The 17108-nt window shown below is 57.6% G+C and overlaps 1 long non-coding RNA gene across 2 annotated transcripts in view; it reads left to right on the top strand.

Annotated features, from left to right (window-relative positions):
- The window catches only part of LOC125963197 (uncharacterized), a 43999-nt gene that overhangs the window by 7833 nt on the left and 19058 nt on the right, over nt 1-17108 (top strand). For both annotated transcript variants that reach the window (XR_007475018.1, XR_007475017.1), the window contains exon 2: nt 7227-7303. This is a non-coding gene — a long non-coding RNA (uncharacterized LOC125963197). The remainder of the gene's footprint in view (nt 1-7226; nt 7304-17108) is intronic.

Genomic DNA, 17108 nt, shown 5'->3' with positions numbered 1-17108 from the left:
TGTAAGTGTACGGGTTAGGATTAGGGGACGGGTGAGGGTTAGGATTCTGGGAAGGGTTAGGGTTAGGGTTCAGGCTAGGGTTAGTGTTAGGGGACGGGGACGGTTTAGCGTCCAGGTGAGGGTACAACAACGCTTTAGTGGGAGCGTACGTGTGAGGGCGCGGGTTAGTGTTAGCGTACGGGTTAGGATTAGGGGACGGGTGAGGGTCAGGCTTCGGGGAAGGGTTAGGGTTAGGGTTAGGGCTAGGGATAGAGTTAGGGGACGGGGACGGTTTAGGGTCCAGCTGAGGGTACAACAACGCTTTAGGGGGAGCGTACGTGTGAAGGCGCCGGTTAGTGTTAGCGTACGGGTTAGGATTAGGGGACGTGTGAGGGTCAGGCTTCGGGGAAGGGTTAGGGTTAGGGTTCCGGCTAGGGTTAGGGTTAGGGCACGGGGACGGTTTAGGGTCCAGGTGAGGGGATGACAACGATTTAAGGGGAGCGTAATTGTTAGGGCGCGGGTTATTGTTAGCGTACGGGTTACGATTAGGGGACAGGTGAGGGTCAGGCTTCGGGGAAGGGTTAGGGTTAGGGGACGGGCTATGGTTAGGGTTAGGGGACGGGGATGGTTTAGGCTCCAGGTGAGGGGACGATAACGCTTTACGGGGAGCGTACGTGTGAAGGCGCGGATTAGTGTTAGCGTACGGGTTAGGATTAAGGGACGGGTGAGTGTAAGGCTTCGCGGAAGTGTTAGGGTTAGGGTTCGGGCTTGGTTTAGGGGACGGGGATGGTTTAGGGTCCAGGTGAGGGGACGACAACACTTTAGGGGGAGCGTACGAGTGAGGGCGGGGGTTAGTGTTAGCGTACGGTTTAGGATTAGGGGACGGCTGAGGGTCATGCTTCGGGGAAGTTTTAGGGTTAGGGTTCGGGCTAGGGTTAGGATTAGGAGACGGGTCGGTTTAGGGTCCAGGTGAGGGTACGACAACGCTTTAGGGGGAGCGTGCTTGTGAGGACGCGGGTTAGTGTTAGTGTTCGGGTTAGGATTAGGGGATGGGTGAGGGTCAGGCTTCGGGGAAGGGTTAGGGTTAGGGTTCGAGCTAGGGTTAGGGTTAGGGGACGGGGACGGTTTAGGTTCCAGGTGAGGGTACGACAATGCTTTAGGGGGAGCGTGCGTGTGAGGGCGTGGGTTAGTGTTAGTGTACTGGTTAGGATTAGGGGACGGGTGAGGGTCAGGATTCTGGGAAGGGTTAGGGTTAGTGTTCAGGCTAGGGTTACGGTTAGGGGACGGGGATGGTTTAGGGTCCAGGTGAGGGTACAACAACGCTTTAGGGGGAGCGTACGTGTGAGGGCGCGGGTTAGTGTTAGCGTACGGGTTAGGATTAGGGGACTGGTGAGGGTCAGGCTTCGGGGAAGGGTTAGGGTTAGGGTTAGGGCTAGGGATAGAGTTAGGGGATGGGGACGGTTTAGGGTCCAGGTGAGGGTACGAGAACGCTTTAGGGGGAGCGTACGTGTGAGGGCGCCGGTTAGTGTTAGCGTACGGGTTAGGATTAGGGGATGGGTGAGGGTCAGGCTTCGGGGAAGGGTTAGTTTTAGGGATTGGGCTAGGGTTAGGGTTAGGGGACGGGGACGGGTTAGTGTCCAGGTGTGGGTACGACAACGCATTAGGGGGAGCGTACGTGTGAGGGCGTGGGTTAGTGTTAGTGTACGCGTTAGGATTAGGGGACGGGTGAGGGTCAGGCTTTGGGGAAGGGTTACGGTTAGGGTTCGGGCTAGGGTTAGTGTTAGGGGATGGGGACGATTTAGGGTCCAGGTGAGGGTACGACAACGCTTTAGGGGGAGGGTGCGTGTGAGGGAGCGTGTTAGTGTTAGCGTACGGCTTAGGATTAGGGGACGGGTGAGGGTCAGGCTTCGGGGAAGAGTTAGGGTTAGGGTTCGGGCTAGGGTTAGGGTTAGGGGACGGGGACGGTTTAGGTTCCAGGTGAGGGTATGACAATGCTTTAGGGGGAGCGTGCGTGTGAGGGTGTGGGTTAGTGTTAGCGTACGGGTTAGGATTAGGGGACGGGTGAGGGTCAGGCTTCGAGGAAGGGTTAGAGTTAGGTTTCGGGCTAGGGTTAGGGTTAGGGGACGGGGACGGTTTAGGGTCCAGGTGAGGGTACAACAACGCTTTAGGGGGAGCGTACGTTTCAGGGCGCGGGTTAGTGTTAGCGTACGGGTTAGGATTAGGGGACAGGTGAGGGTCAGGCTTCAGGGAAGTGTTAGGCTTAGGGTTTGGGCTAGGGATAGGGTTAGGGGACGGGGACGGTTTAGGGTCCAGGTCATGGTACGACAACGCTTTAGGGGGAGCGTACGTGTGAGGGCGCGGGTTAGTGTTAGCGTACGGGTTAGGATTAGGGGACGGGTGAGGGTCAGTCTTCGGGGAAGTGTTAGGGTTAGGGTTCGGGCTAGGGTTAGGGTTAGGGGACGGGGACGGTTTAGGGTCCAGGTGAGGGTACGACAATGCTTTAGGGGGAGCGTACGTGTGAGGGCGCGGGTTAGTGTTAGCATACGCGTTAGGATTAGGGGACGGTTGAGGGTCAGGCTTCGGGGAAGGGTTAGGGTTAGGGGACGTGCTATGGTTAGGGTTAGGGGACAGGGATGGTTTAGGGTCCAGGTGAGGGGACGACAACGCTTTAGGGGGAGCGTACGTGGGAAGGCGCGGATTAGTGTTAGCCTACGGGTTAGGATTAAGGGCCGGGTGAGTGTCAGGCTTCGCGGAAGTGTTAGGGTTACGTTTCGGGCTAGGTTTAGGGAACGGGGACGGTTTAGGGTCCAGGTGAGGGGACGACAACGCTTTTGGGGGAGCGTTCTTGTGAGGGCGGGGGTTAGTGTTACCGTACGGGTTAGGATTAGGGTACGGGTGAGGGTCAGGCTTCGGGGAAGGGTTAGGCTTAGGGTTCGGGCTAGGGTTAGGGTTAGGGGACGGGGACGGTTTAGGGTCCAGGTGAGGGTACGACAACGCTTTAGGGGGAGCACACGTGTGAGGGCGTGGTTTAGTGTTACCGTACTGGTTTGGATTAGGGGACGGGTGAGGGTTAGACTTCCGGGAAGGGTTAGGGTTAGGGTTCGGGCTATGGTTAGGATTAGGAGACGGGTCGGTTTAGGGTCCAGGTGAGGGGACGACAACGCTTTAGGGGGAGCGTACGTGTGAGGGCGCGGGTTACTGTTAGCGTAGGGGTTAGGATTAGGGGACGGGTGAGGGTCAGGCTTCGGGGAAGGGTTAGTGTTAGGGGACGGGCTATGGTTAGGGTTAGGGGATGGGGATGGTTTAGGGTCCAGGTGAGGGGACGACAACGCTTTAGGGGGAGCATACGTGTGAAGGCGCGGATTAGTGTTAGGGTACGGGTTAGGATTAAGGGACGGGTGAGTGTCAGGCTTCGCGGAAGTGTTAGGGTTAGGGTTCTGGCTAGGTTTAGGGGACGGGGACGGTTTAGGGTCCAGGTGAGGGGACGACAACTCTTTAGGGGGAGCGTACGTTTGAGGGCGCAGGTTAGTGTTAGCGTACGGGTTAGGATTAGGGGACGGGTGAGGGTCAGGCTTCGGGGAAGGGTTAGTGTTAGGGTTGCGGCTAGGGTTAGGGTTAGGGGACGGGGACGGTTTAGGGTCCAGGAGAGGGGATGACAACGCTTTAGGGGGAGCGTAATTGTGAGGGCGCGGGTTACTGTTAGCGTAGGGGTTAGGATTAGGGGACAGGTGAGGGTCAGGCTTCGGGGAAGGGTTAGGGTTAGGGGACGGGTGAGGGTCTGGCTTCGGGGAAGGGTTAGGGTTAGGGTTCGGGCTAAGATTAGGGTTAGGGGACGGGGACGGTTTAGGGTCCAGGTGAGGGTACGACAACGCTTTAGGGGGAGCGTGCGTGTGAGGGCGTGGGTTAGTGTTAGTGTACGGGTTAGGATTAGGGGACGGCTGAGGGTCATGCTTCGGGGAAGTTTTAGGGTTAGGGTTCGGGCTAGGGTTAGGATTAGGAGACGGGTCGGTTTAGGGTCCATGTGAGGGCACGAGAACGCTTTAGGGGGAGAGTATGTGTGAGGGTGTGGGTTAATGTTAGTGTACAGTTTAGGATTAGGGGACGGGTGAGGGTCAGGCTTCGGGGAAGTGTTAGGGTTAGGGTTCGGGCTAGGGTTAGGGTTAGGGGACGGGGATGGTTTAGGGTCCAGGTGAGGGGACGACAACACTTTATCGGGAGTGTGCGTGGGAGGGCGCGGGTTAGTTTTAGTGTACGGATTAGGGTTAGGGGACGGGTGAGGGTCAGGCTTCGGGAAGGGTTAGGGTTAGGGTTCGGGCTAGGGTTAGGTTTAGGGGATGGGGACGTTTTAGGGTCCAGGTGAGGGGACGACAACGCTTTAGGGGGAGCGTGTGTGTGAGGACGCAGGTTAGTGTTAGCGTAAGGGTTAGGATTAGGGGACTGGTGAGGGTCAGGCTTCGGGGAAGGGTTAGGTTTAGGGTTAGGGCTAAGGATAGAGTTAGGGGATGGGGAAGGTTTAGGGTCCAGGTGAGGGTACGAGAACGCTTTAGGGGGAGCGTACGTGTGAGGGCGCCGGTTAGTGTTAGCGTACGGGTTAGGATTAGGGGATGGGTGAGGGTCAGGCTTCGGGGAAGAGTTAGTTTTAGGGTTTGGGCTAGGGTTAGGGTTAGGGAACGGGGACGGTTTAGTGTCCAGGTGTGGGTACGACAACGCTTTAGGGGGAGCGTACGTGTGAGGGCGTGGGTTAGTGTTAGTGTACGCATTAGGATTAGGGGACGGGTGAGGGTCAGGCTTCGGGGAAGGGTTACAGTTAGGGTTCGGGCTAGGGTTAGTGTTAGGGGATGGGGACGATTTAGGGTCCAGGTGAGGGTACGACAACGCTTTAGGGGGAGGGTGCATGTGAGGGAGCGTGTTAGTGTTAGCGTACGGGTTAGGATTAGGGGACGGGTGAGGGTCAGGCTTCGGGGAAGAGTTAGGGTTAGGGTTCGGGCTAGGGTTAGGGTTAGGGGACGGGGACGGTTTAGGTTCCAGGTGAGGGTATGACAATGCTTTAGGGGGAGCGTGCGTGTGAGGGCGTGGGTTAGTGTTAGCGTACGGGTTAGGATTAAGGGACGGGTGAGGGTCAGGCTTCGGGGAAGGGTTAGGGTTAGGGGACGTGCTATGGTTAGGGTTAGGGGACAGGGATGGTTTAGGGTCCAGGTGAGGGGACGACAACGCTTTAGGGGGAGCGTACGTGGGAAGGCGCGGATTAGTGTTAGCATACGGTTTAGGATTAAGGGCCGGGTGAGTGTCAGGCTTCGCGGAAGTGTTAGGGTTACGGTTCGGGCTAGGTTTAGGGAACGGGGACGGTTTAGGGTCCAGGTGAGGGGACGACAACGCTTTAGGGGGATCGTTCTTGTGAGGGCGGGGGTTAGTGTTACCGTACGGGTTAGGATTAGGGTACGGGTGAGGGTCAGGCTTCGGGGAAGGGTTAGGGTTAGGGTTCGGGCTAGGGTTAGGGTTAGGGGACGGGGACGGTTTAGGGTCCAGGTGAGGGTACGACAACGCTTTAGGGGGAGCACACGTGTGAGGGCGTGGGTTAGTGTTACCGTACGGGTTAGGATTAGGGTACGGGTGAGGGTCAGGCTTCGGGGAAGGTTTAGGGTTAGGGTTAGGGTTCGGGCTAGGGTTAGGGTTAGGGGACGGGGACGGTTTAGGGTCCAGGTGAGGGTACGACAACGCTTTAGGGGGAGCATACGTGTGAGGGCGCAGGTTAGTGTTAGCGTACGGATTAGGATTAGTGGACGAGTGAGGGTCAGGCTTCGGGGAAGGGTTAGGGTTAGGGTTCAGGCTAGGGTTAAGGTTAGGGGACAGAGACGGTTTACGGTCCAGGTGAGGGTACGACAACGCTTTAGGGGGATCGTGCGTGCGAGGGCACGGGTTAGCGTTAGCGTACGGGTTAGGATTAGGGGACGGGTGAGGGTCAGGCTTCGGGGAAGTGTTAGGGTTAGGGTTCGGGCTAAGGTTAGTGTTAGGGGACGGGGACGGTTTAGGGTCCAGGTCAGGGTACGACAATGCTTTAGGGGGAGCGTGCGTGTGAGGGCGTTGTTTAGTGTTAGCATACGGGTTAGGGTTAGGGGACGGGTGAGGGTCAGGCTTCTGGGAATGGTTAGGGTTAGGGTTTGGGGTAGGGTTAGGTTTAGGGGACGGGGACGGTTTAGGGTCCAGGTGAGGGTACTACAACACTTGAGGGGGAGCGTACGTGTGAGGGCGCGGGTTAGTGTTAGCGTACGGGTTAGGATTAGGGGACGGGTGAGGGTCAGGCTTTGGGGAAGGGTTAGGGTTAGGGTTAGGGCTAGGGATAGAGTTAGAGGACGGGGACTGTTTAGGGTCCAGGTGAGGGTACGACAACGCTTTAGGGGGAGCGTACGTGTGAGGGCGCAGGTTAGTGTTACCGTACTGGCTTGGATTAGGGGACGGGTGAGGGTCAGACTTCCGGGAAGTGTTAGGGTTAGGGTTCGGGCTATGGTTAGGATTAGGAGACGGGTCGGTTTAGGGTCCAGGTGAGGGGACGACAACGCTTTAGGGGGAGCGTACGTGTGAGGGCGTGGGTTAGTGTTAGCGTACGGGTTAGGATTAGGGGACGGGTGAGGGTCAGGCTTCGGGGAAGGGTTAGGGTTAGGGTTCCGGCTAGGGTTAGGGTTAGGGGACAGGGATGGTTTAGGGTCCAGGTGAGGGGACGACAACGCTTTAGGGGGAGCATACGTGTGAAGGCGCGGATTAGTGTTAGCGTACGGGTTAGGATTAAGGGACGGGTGAGTGTCAGGCTTCGCGGAAGTGTTAGGGTTAGGGTTCGGGCTAGGTTTAGGGGACGGGGACGGTTTAGGGTCCAGGTGAGGGGACGACAACGCTTTAGGGGGAGCGTACGTGTGAGGGCGTGGGTTAGTGTTAGCATACGGGTTAGGATTAGGGGACGGGTGAGGGTCAGGCTTCGGGGAAGGGTTAGTGTTAGGGTTCCGGCTAGGGTTAGGGTTAGGGGACGGGGACGGTTTAGGGTCCAGGAGAGGGGATGACAACGCTTTAGGGGGAGCGTAATTGTGAGGGCGCGGGTTACTGTTAGCGTAGGGGTTAGGATTAGGGGACAGGTGAGGGTCAGGCTTCGGGGAAGGGTTAGGGTTAGGGGACGGGTGAGGGTCAGGCTTCGGGGAAGGGTTAGAGTTAGGGTTCGGGGTAAGTTTAGGGTTAGGGAACGGGGACGGTTTAGGGTCCAGGTGAGGGTACGACAACGCTTTAGGGGGAGCGTGCGTGTGAGGGCGCGGGTTAGTGTTAGCGTACGGGTTAGGATTAGGTGATGGGTGAGGGTCAGGCTTCGGGGAAGGGTTAGTGTTAGGGTTCGGGCTAGGGTTAGGAGTAGGAGACGGGTAGGTTTAGAGTCCAGGTGAGGGTACGAGAACGCTTTAGGGGGAGCGTACGTGTGAGCTTTAGGGGGATCGTGCGTGCGAGGGCACGGTTTAGTGTTAGCGTACGGGTTAGGATTAGGGGACGGGTGAGGGTCAGGCTTCGGGGAAGGGTTAGGGTTAGGGTTCGGGCTAAGGTTAGTGTTAGGGGACAGGGACGGTTTAGGGTCCAGGTGAGGGTACGACAACACTTTAGGGGGAGCGTGCGTGTGAGGGCACAGGTTAGTGTTAGCGTACGGGTTAGGATTAGGGGACGGGTGAGGGTCAGGCTTCGGGGAAGGGTTAGGGTTAGGGTTCGGGCTAGGGATAGGGTTAGGGGACAGGGACGGTTTAGGGTCCAGGTGAGGGTACGACAACGCTTTAGGGGGAGCGTACGTGTGAGGGCGCGGGTTAGTGTTACCGTACTGGTTTCGATTAGGGGACGGGTGAGGGTCAGGCTTCCGGGAAGGGTTAGGGTTAGGGTTCAGACTATGGTTAGGATTAGGAGACGGGTCGGTTTAGGGTCCAGGTGAGGGGACGACAACGCTTTAGGGGGAGCGTACGTGTGAGGGCGCGGGTTAGTGTTAGCGTACGGGTTAGGATTAGGGGACAGGTGAGGGTCAGGCTTCGGGGAAGGGTTAGGGTTAGGGTTCCGGCTAGGGTTAGGGTTAGGGCACGGGGACGGTTTTGGGGTCCAGGTGAGGGGATGACAACACTTTAGGGGGAGCGTAATTGTGAGGGCGTGGGTTAGTGTTAGCGTACGGGTTACGATTAGGGGACGGGTGAGGGTCAGGCTTCGGGGAAGGGTTAGGGTTAGGGGACGGCCTATGGTTAGGGTTAGGGGACGGGGATGTTTTAGGGTCCAGGTGAGGGGACGACAACGCTTTAGGGGGAGCATACGTGTGAAGGCGCGGATTAGTGTTAGCGTACGGGTTAGGATTAAGGGACGGGTGAGTGTCAGGCTTCGCGGAAGTGTTAGGGTTAGGGTTCGGGCTAGGTTTAGGGGACGGGGACGGTTTAGGGTCTAGATGAGGGGACGACAACGCTTTAGGGGGAGCGTACGTGTGAGGGCGCGGGTTAGTGTTAGCGTACGGGTTAGGATTAGGGGACGGGTGAGGGTCAGGCTTCGGGGAAGGGTTAGTGTTAGGGTTCCGGCTAGGGTTAGGGTTAGGGGACGGGGACGGTTTAGGGTCCAGGAGAGGGGATGACAACGCTTTAGGGGGAGCGTAATTGTGAGGGCGCGGGTTACTGTTAGCATAGGGGTTAGGATTAGGGGACATGTGAGGGTCAGGCTTCGGGGAAGGGTTAGGGTTAGGGGACTGTCTAGGGTTAGCGTTAGGGGACGGGTCGGTTTAGGGTCCAGGTGAGGAGACGACAACACTTTATGGGGAGCGTGCGTGTGAGGGCGCGGGTTAGTGTTAGCGTACGGGTTAGGATTAGGGGACGGGTGAGGGTCAGGCTTCGGGGAAGGGTTATGGTTAGGGTTCAGGGTAGGGTTAAGGTTAGGGGATGGAAACGGTTTAGGGTCCAGGTGAGGGTACGACAACGCTTTAGGGGGAGCGTGCGTGGGAGGGCACGGGTTAGTGTTAGCGTACGTGTTAGGATTAGGGGACGGGTGAGGGTCAGGCTTCGGGGAAGGGTTAGGGTTAGGGTTCGGGCTAAGTTTAGGGTTAGGGGACGGGGACAGTTTAGGGTCCAGGTGAGGGTACGACAACGCTTTAGGGGGAGCGTGCATGTGAGGGCACGGGTTAGTGTTAGCGTACGTCTTAGGATTAGGGGACGGGTGAGGGTCAGGCTTCGGGGAAGGGTTAGGGTTAGGGTTCGGGCTAAGGTTAGTGTTAGGGGACGGGAACGGTTTAGGTTCCAGGTGAGGGTACGACAATGCTTTAGGGGGAGCGTGCGTGTGAGGGCGCGGCTTAGTGTTAGCGTACGGGTTAGGATTAGGGGACGGGTGAGGGTCAGGTTTCTGGGAAGGTTTAGGGTTAGGGTTCGGGCTAGGGTTAGGGTTAGGGGACGGGGACGGTTTAGGGTCCAGGTGAGTGTACAACAACTCTTTAGGGGGATCGTACTTGTGAGGGCGCGGGTTAGTGTTAGCGTACGGGTTAGGATTAGGGGACGGGTGAGGGTGAGGCTTCGGGGAAGGGTTAGGGTTAGGGTTAGGGCTAGGGATAGAGTTAGGGGACGGGGACGGTTTACGGTCCAAGTGAGGGTACGACAACGCTTTAGGGGGAGCGTACGTGTGAAGGCGCGGATTAGTGTTAGCGTACGGGTTAGGATTAAGGGACGGGTGAGTGTAAGGCTTCGCGGAAGTGTTAGGGTTAGGGTTCGGGCTAGGTTTATGGGACGGGGACGGTTTAGGTTCCAGGTGAGGGGACGACAAAGTTTTAGGGGGAGCGTACGTGTGAGGGCGCGGGTTAGTGTTAGCGTATGGGTTAGGATTAGGGGAAGGGTGAGGGTCAGGCTCCGGGGATCGGTTAGGGTTACGGGACGGACTAGGGTTAGGGTTAGGGGACGGGGACGGTTTCGGGTCCAGGTGAGGGTTGACAATGCTTAGGGGGAGCGTGCGTGTGAGGGCGTGGGTTAGTGTTTGTGTACGGGTTAGGATTTGGGGACGGGTGAGTGTCAGGCTTCGGGGAAGTGTTAGGGTTAGGGTTCGGCCTGGGGTTAGGATTAGGAGACGGGTCGGCTTAGGGTCCAGGTGAGGGCACGACAACGCTTTAGGGGGAGAGTATGTGTGAGGGTGTGGGTTAATGTTAGTGTACAGTTTAGGATTAGGGGACGGGTGAGGGTCAGGCTTCGGGGAAGTGTTAGGGTTAGGGTTCGGGCTAGGGTTAGGGTTAGGGGACGGGGATGGTTTAGGGTCCAGGTGAGGGGACGACAACACTTTATCGGGAGTGTGCATGTGAGGGCGCGGGTTAGTGTTAGTGTACGGGTTAGGATTAGGGGACGGGTGAGGGTCAAGCTTCGGGGAAGGGTTAGGGTTAGGGTTCAGGCTAGGGTTAAGTTTAGGGCACGGGGACGGCTTAGGGTCCAGGTGAGGGGACGACAACGCTTTAGGGGGAGCGTGCGTGGGAGGGCACGGGTTAGTGTTAGTGTACGGATTAGGGTTAGGGGACGGGTGAGTGTCAGGCTTCGGGAAGGGTTAGGGTTAGGGTTCGGGCTAGGCTTAGGTTTAGGGGATGGGGACGTTTTAGGGTCCAGGTGAGGGGACGACAACGCTTTAGGGGGAGCGTGCGTGTGAGGACGCAGGTTAGTGTTAGCGTACGGGTTAGGATTAGGGGACGGGTGAGTATCAGGTTTCAGGGAAGGGTTAGGGTTAGGGTTCTGGCTAGGGTAAGGATTAGGAGACGGGTCGGTTTAGGGTCCAGGTGAGGGTACGACAACGCTTCAGGGGGAGCGTGCGTGTGAGGGCGCGGGTTAGTGTTAGCGTACGGGTTAGGATTAGGGGATGGGTGAGGGTCAGGCTTCGGGGAATGGTTAGGGTTATGGTTCGGGCTAGGGTTAGGGTTAGGGGACGGAGATGGTTTAGGTTCCAGGTGAGGGTACGACAACGCTTTAGGGGGAGCGTGCGTGTGAGGGCGTCGGTTAGTGTAAGTGTACGGGTTAGGATTAGGGGACGGGTGAGGGTTACGATTCTGGGAAGGGTTAGGGTTAGGGTTCAGGCTAGGGTTAGGGTTAGGGGACGGGGACGGTTTAGGGTCCTGTTGAGGGTACAACAACGCTTTAGGGGGAGCGTACGTGTGAAGGCGCCGGTTAGTGTTAGCGTACGGGTTAGGATTAAGGGCCGGGTGAGTGTCAGGCTTCGCGGAAGTGTTAGGGTTACGGTTCGGGCTAGGTTTAGGGAACGGGGACGGTTTAGGGTCCAGGTGAGGGGACGACAACGCTTTAGGGGGAGCGTTCGTGTGAGGTCGGGTGTTAGTGTTAGCGTACAGGTTAGGATTAGGGGACGGGTGAGGGTCAGGCTTCGGGGAAGGGTTAGGTTTAGGGTTCGGGCTAGAGTTAAGGTTAGGGGACGGGGACGTTTTAGGGTCCAGGTGAGGGGACGACAACGCTTCAGGGGGAGCGTGCGTGTGAGGACGCAGGTTAGTGTTACCGTACGGGTTAGGATTAGGGGACGGGTGAGGATCAGGCTTCGGGGAAGGGTTAGGGTTAGCGTTCGGGCTAGGGTTAGGATTAGGAGACGGGTCGGTTTAGGGTCCAGGTGAGGGGACGACAACGCTTTAGGGGGAGCGTACGTGTGAGGGCGCGGGTTAATGTTAGTGTATAGTTTAGGATTAGGGGACGGGTGAGGGTCAGGCTTCGGGGAAGGGTTAGGTTTAGGATTCGGGCTAGGGTTAGGTTTAGGGGACGGGGACGGTTTAGGGTCCAGGTAACGGGACGACAATGCTTTATGGGGAGCGTGCATGTGAGGGCGCGGGTTAGTGTTAGTGTACGGGTTAGGATTAGGCGACGGGTGAGGGTCATGCTTCGGGGAAGGGTTAGGGTTAGGGTTCGGGCTAGGGTTAGGGTTAGGGGATGGGTTCGATTTAGGGTCCAGGTGAGGGTACAAGAACGCTTTAGGGGGAGCGTGCGTGTGAGGGCGCGGGTTAGTGTTAGCGTACGGGTTAGGATTAGGGGACGGGTGAGGGTCAGGCTTCTGGGAAGTGTTAGGGTTAGGGTTCGGGGTACGGTTAGGGTTAGGGGACGGTGACGGTTTAGGGTCCAGGTGAGGGTACAACAACGCTTTAGGGGGAGCATACGTGTGAGGGCGTCGGTTAGTGTTAGCGTATGCGTTAGGATTAGGGGACGGGTGAGGGTCAGGCTTCAGTGAAGGGTTAGGGTTAGGGTTAGGGCTAGGGATAGAGTTAGGTGACGGGGATGGTTTAGGGTCCAGGTGAGGGGACGACAACGCCTTAGGGGGAGCGTTCATGTGAGGGCGGGGGTTAGAGTTAGCGTACGGCTTAGGATTAGGTGATGGGTGAGGGTCAGGCTTCGGGGAAGGGTTAGTGTTAGGGTTCGGGCTAGGGTTAGGAGTAGGAGACGGGTAGGTTTAGAGTCCAGGTGAGGGTACGAGAACGCTTTAGGGGGAGCGTACGTGTGAGCTTTAGGGGGATCGTGCGTGCGAGGGCACGGGTTAGTGTTAGCGTACGGGTTAGGATTAGGGGACGGGTGAGGGTCAGGCTTCGGGGAAGGGTTAGGGTTAGGGTTCGGGCTAAGGTTAGTGTTAGGGGACAGGGACGGTTTAGGGTCCAGGTGAGGGTACGACAACACTTTAGGGGGAGCGTACGTGTGAGGGCGCGGGTTAGTGTTACCGTACTGGTTTGGATTAGGGGACGGGTGAGGGTCAGGCTTCCGGGAAGGGTTAGGGTTAGGGTTCAGACTATGGTTAGGATTAGGAGACGGGTCGGTTTAGGGTCCAGGTGAGGGGACGACAACGCTTTAGGGGGAGCGTACGTGTGAGGGCGCGGGTTAGTGTTAGCGTACGGGTTAGGATTAGGGGACAGGTGAGGGTCAGGCTTCGGGGAAGGGTTAGGGTTAGGGTTCCGGCTAGGGTTAGGGTTAGGGCACGGGGACGGTTTTGGGGTCCAGGTGAGGGGATGACAACACTTTAGGGGGAGCGTAATTGTGAGGGCGTGGGTTAGTGTTAGCGTTCGGGTTACGATTAGGGGACGGGTGAGGGTCAGGCTTCGGGGAAGGGTTAGGGTTAGGGGACGGCCTATGGTTAGGGTTAGGGGACGGGGATGGTTTAGGGTCCAGGTGAGGGGACGACAACGCTTTAGGGGGAGCATACGTGTGAAGGCGCGGATTAGTGTTAGCGTACGGTTAGGATTAAGGGACGGGTGAGTGTCAGGCTTCGCGGAAGTGTTAGGGTTAGGGTTCGGGCTAGGTTTAGGGGACGGGGACGGTTTAGGGTCTAGATGAGGGGACGACAACGTTTTAGGGGGAGCGTACGTGTGAGGGCGCGGGTTAGTGTTAGCGTACGGGTTAGGATTAGGGGACGGGTGAGGGTCAGGCTTCGGGGAAGGGTTAGTGTTAGGGTTCCGGCTAGGGTTAGGGTTAGGGGACGGGGACGGTTTAGGGTCCAGGAGAGGGGATGACAACGCTTTAGGGGGAGCGTAATTGTGAGGGCGCGGGTTACTGTTAGCGTAGGGGTTAGGATTAGGGGACAGGTGAGGGTCAGGCTTCGGGGAAGAGTTACGGTTAGGGGACTGTCTAGGGTTAGCGTTAGGGGACGGGGACGGTTTAGGGTCCAGGTGAGGAGACGACAACACTTTATGGGGAGCGTGCGTGTGAGGGCGCGGGTTAGTGTTAGCGTACGGGTTAGGATTAGGGGACGGGTGAGGGTCAGGCTTCGGGGAAGGGTTATGGTTAGGGTTCAGGGTAGGGTTAAGGTTAGGGGATGGAAACGGTTTAGGGTCCAGGTGAGGGTACGACAACGCTTTAGGGGGAGCGTGCGTGGGAGGGCACGGGTTAGTGTTAGCGTACGTGTTAGGATTAGGGGACGGGTGAGGGTCAGGCTTCGGGGAAGGGTTAGGGTTAGGGTTCGGGCTAAGTTTAGGGTTAGGGGATGGAAACGGTTTAGGGTCCAGGTGAGGGTACGACAACGCTTTAGGGGGAGCGTGCATGTGAGGGCACGGGTTAGTGTTAGCGTACGTCTTAGGATTAGGGGACGGGTGAGGGTCCGGCTTCGGGGAAGGGTTAGGGTTAGGGTTCGGGCTAAGGTTAGTGTTAGGGGACGGGAACGGTTTAGGTTCCAGGTGAGGGTACGACAATGCTTTAGGGGGAGCGTGCGTGTGAGGGCGCGGCTTAGTGTTAGCGTACGGGTTAGGATTAGGGGACGGGTGAGGGTCAGGTTTCTGGGAAGGTTTAGGGTTAGGGTTCGGGCTAGGGTTAGGGTTAGGGGACGGGGACGGTTTAGGGTCCAGGTGAGTGTACAACAACTCTTTAGGGGGATCGTACTTGTGAGGGCGCGGGTTAGTGTTAGCGTACGGGTTAGGATTAGGGGACGGGTGAGGGTGAGGCTTCGGGGAAGGGTTAGGGTTAGGGTTAGGGCTAGGGATAGAGTTAGGGGACGGGGACGGTTTACGGTCCAGGTGAGGGTACGACAACGCTTTAGGGGGAGCGTACGTGTGAAGGCGCGGATTAGTGTTAGCGTACGGGTTAGGATTAAGGGACGGGTGAGTGTAAGGCTTCGCGGAAGTGTTAGGGTTAGGGTTCGGGCTAGGTTTATGGGACGGGGACGGTTTAGGTTCCAGGTGAGGGGACGACAACGTTTTAGGGGGAGCGTACGTGTGAGGGCGCAGGTTAGTGTTAGCGTATGGGTTAGGATTAGGGGAAGTGTGAGGGTCAGGCTCCGGGGATGGGTTAGGGTTACGGGACGGACTAGGGTTAGGGTTAGGGGACGGGGACGGTTTCGGGTCCAGGTGAGGGTTGACAATGCTTAGGGGGAGCGTGCGTGTGAGGGCGTGGGTTAGTGTTTGCGTACGGGTTAGGATTTGGGGACGGGTGAGTGTCAGGCTTCGGGGAAGTGTTAGGGTTAGGGTTCGGGCTGGGGTTAGGATTAGGAGACGGGTCGGTTTAGGGTCCAGGTGAGGGCACGACAACGCTTTAGGGGGAGAGTATGTGTGAGGGTGTGGGTTAATGTTAGTGTACAGTTTAGGATTAGGGGACGGGTGAGGGTCAGGCTTCGGGGAAGTGTTAGGGTTAGGGTTCGGGCTAGGGTTAGGGTTAGGGGACGGGGATGGTTTAGGGTCCAGGTGAGGGGACGACAACACTTTATCGGGAGTGTGCATGTGAGGGCGCGGGTTAGTGTTAGTGTACGGGTTAGGATTAGGGGACGGGTGAGGGTCAAGCTTCGGGGAAGGGTTAGGGTTAGGGTTCAGGCTAGGGTTAAGTTTAGGGCACGGGGACGGCTTAGGGTCCAGGTGAGGGGACGACAACGCTTTAGGGGGAGCGTGCGTGGGAGGGCACGGGTTAGTGTTAGTGTACGGATTAGGGTTAGGGGACGGGTGAGTGTCAGGCTTCGGGAAGGTTTAGGGTTAGGGTTCGGGCTAGGCTTAGGTTTAGGGGATGGGGACGTTTTAGGGTCCAGGTGAGGGGACGACAACGCTTTAGGGGGAGCGTGCGTGTGAGGACGCAGGTTAGTGTTAGCGTACGGGTTAGGATTAGGGGACGGGTGAGTATCAGGTTTCAGGGAAGGGTTAGGGTTAGGGTTCTGGCTAGGGTAAGGATTAGGAGACGGGTCGGTTTAGGGTCCAGGTGAGGGTACGACAACGCTTCAGGGGGAGCGTGCGTGTGAGGGCGCGGGTTAGTGTTAGCGTACGGGTTAGGATTAGGGGATGGGTGAGGGTCAGGCTTCGGGGAATGGTTAGGGTTATGGTTCGGGCTAGGGTTAGGGTTAGGGGACGGAGATGGTTTAGGTTCCAGGTGAGGGTACGACAACGCTTTAGGGGGAGCGTGCGTGTGAGGGCGTGGGTTAGTGTAAGTGTACGGGTTAGGATTAGGGGACGGGTGAGGGTTAGGATTCTGGGAAGGGTTAGGGTTAGGGTTCAGGCTAGGGTTAGGGTTAGGGGACGGGGACGGTTTAGGGTCCTGTTGAGGGTACAACAACGCTTTAGGGGGAGCGTACGTGTGAAGGCGCCGGTTAGTGTTAGCGTACGGGTTAGGCTTAAGGGCCGGGTGAGTGTCAGGCTTCGCGGAAGTGTTAGGGTTACGGTTCGGGCTAGGTTTAGGGAACGGGGATGGTTTAGGGTCCAGGTGAGGGGACGACAACGCTTTAGGGGGAGCGTTCGTGTGAGGTCGGGTGTTAGTGTTAGCGTACAGGTTAGGATTAGGGGACGGGTGAGGGTCAGGCTTCGGGGAAGGGTTAGGTTTAGGGTTCGGGCTAGAGTTAAGGTTAGGGGACGGGGACGTTTTAGGGTCCAGGTGAGGGGACGACAACGCTTCAGGGGGAGCGTGCGTGTGAGGACGCAGGTTAGTGTTACCGTACGGGTTAGGATTAGGGGACGGGTGAGGATCAGGCTTCGGGGAAGGGTTAGGGTTAGCGTTCGGGCTAGGGTTAGGATTAGGAGACGGGTCGGTTTAGGGTCCAGGTGAGGGGACGACAACGCTTTAGGGGGAGCGTACGTGTGAGGGCGCGGGTTAATGTTAGTGTATAGTTTAGGATTAGGGGACGGGTGAGGGTCAGGCTTCGGGGAAGGGTTAGGTTTAGGATTCGGGCTAGGGTTAGGTTTAGGGGACGGGGATGGTTTAGGGTCCAGGTAACGGGACGACAATGCTTTATGGGGAGCGTGCATGTGAGGGCGCGGGTTAGTGTTAGTGTACGGGTTAGGATTAGGCGACGGGTGAGGGTCATGCTTCGGGGAAGGGTTAGTTTTAGGGTTCGGGCTAGGGTTAGGGTTAGGGGATGGGTTCGATTTAGGGTCCAGGTGAGGGTACAAGAACGCTTTAGGGGGAGCGTGCGTGTGAGGGCGCGGGTTAGTGTTAGCGTACGGGTTAGGATTAGGGGACGGGTGAGGGTCAGGCTTCTGGGAAGTGTTAGGGTTAGGGTTCGGGGTACGGTTAGGGTTAGGGGACGGTGACGGTTTAGGGTCCAGGTGAGGGTACAACAACGCTTTAGGGGGAGCATACGTGTGAGGGCGTGGGTTAGTGTTAGCGTATGCGTTAGGATTAGGGGACGGGTGAGGGTCAGGCTTCGGTGAAGGGTTAGGGTTAGGGTTAGGGCTAGGGATAGAGTTA

The sequence above is a fragment of the Orcinus orca genome, unplaced genomic scaffold, assembly GCF_937001465.1.
Source record: "Orcinus orca unplaced genomic scaffold, mOrcOrc1.1 scaffold_194, whole genome shotgun sequence".
In the NCBI taxonomy this organism is placed as follows: Eukaryota; Metazoa; Chordata; class Mammalia; order Artiodactyla; family Delphinidae; genus Orcinus; species Orcinus orca.
Note: the sequence above shows the minus strand (reverse complement) of the source record. Positions and strands in the feature narration are given on the sequence as shown.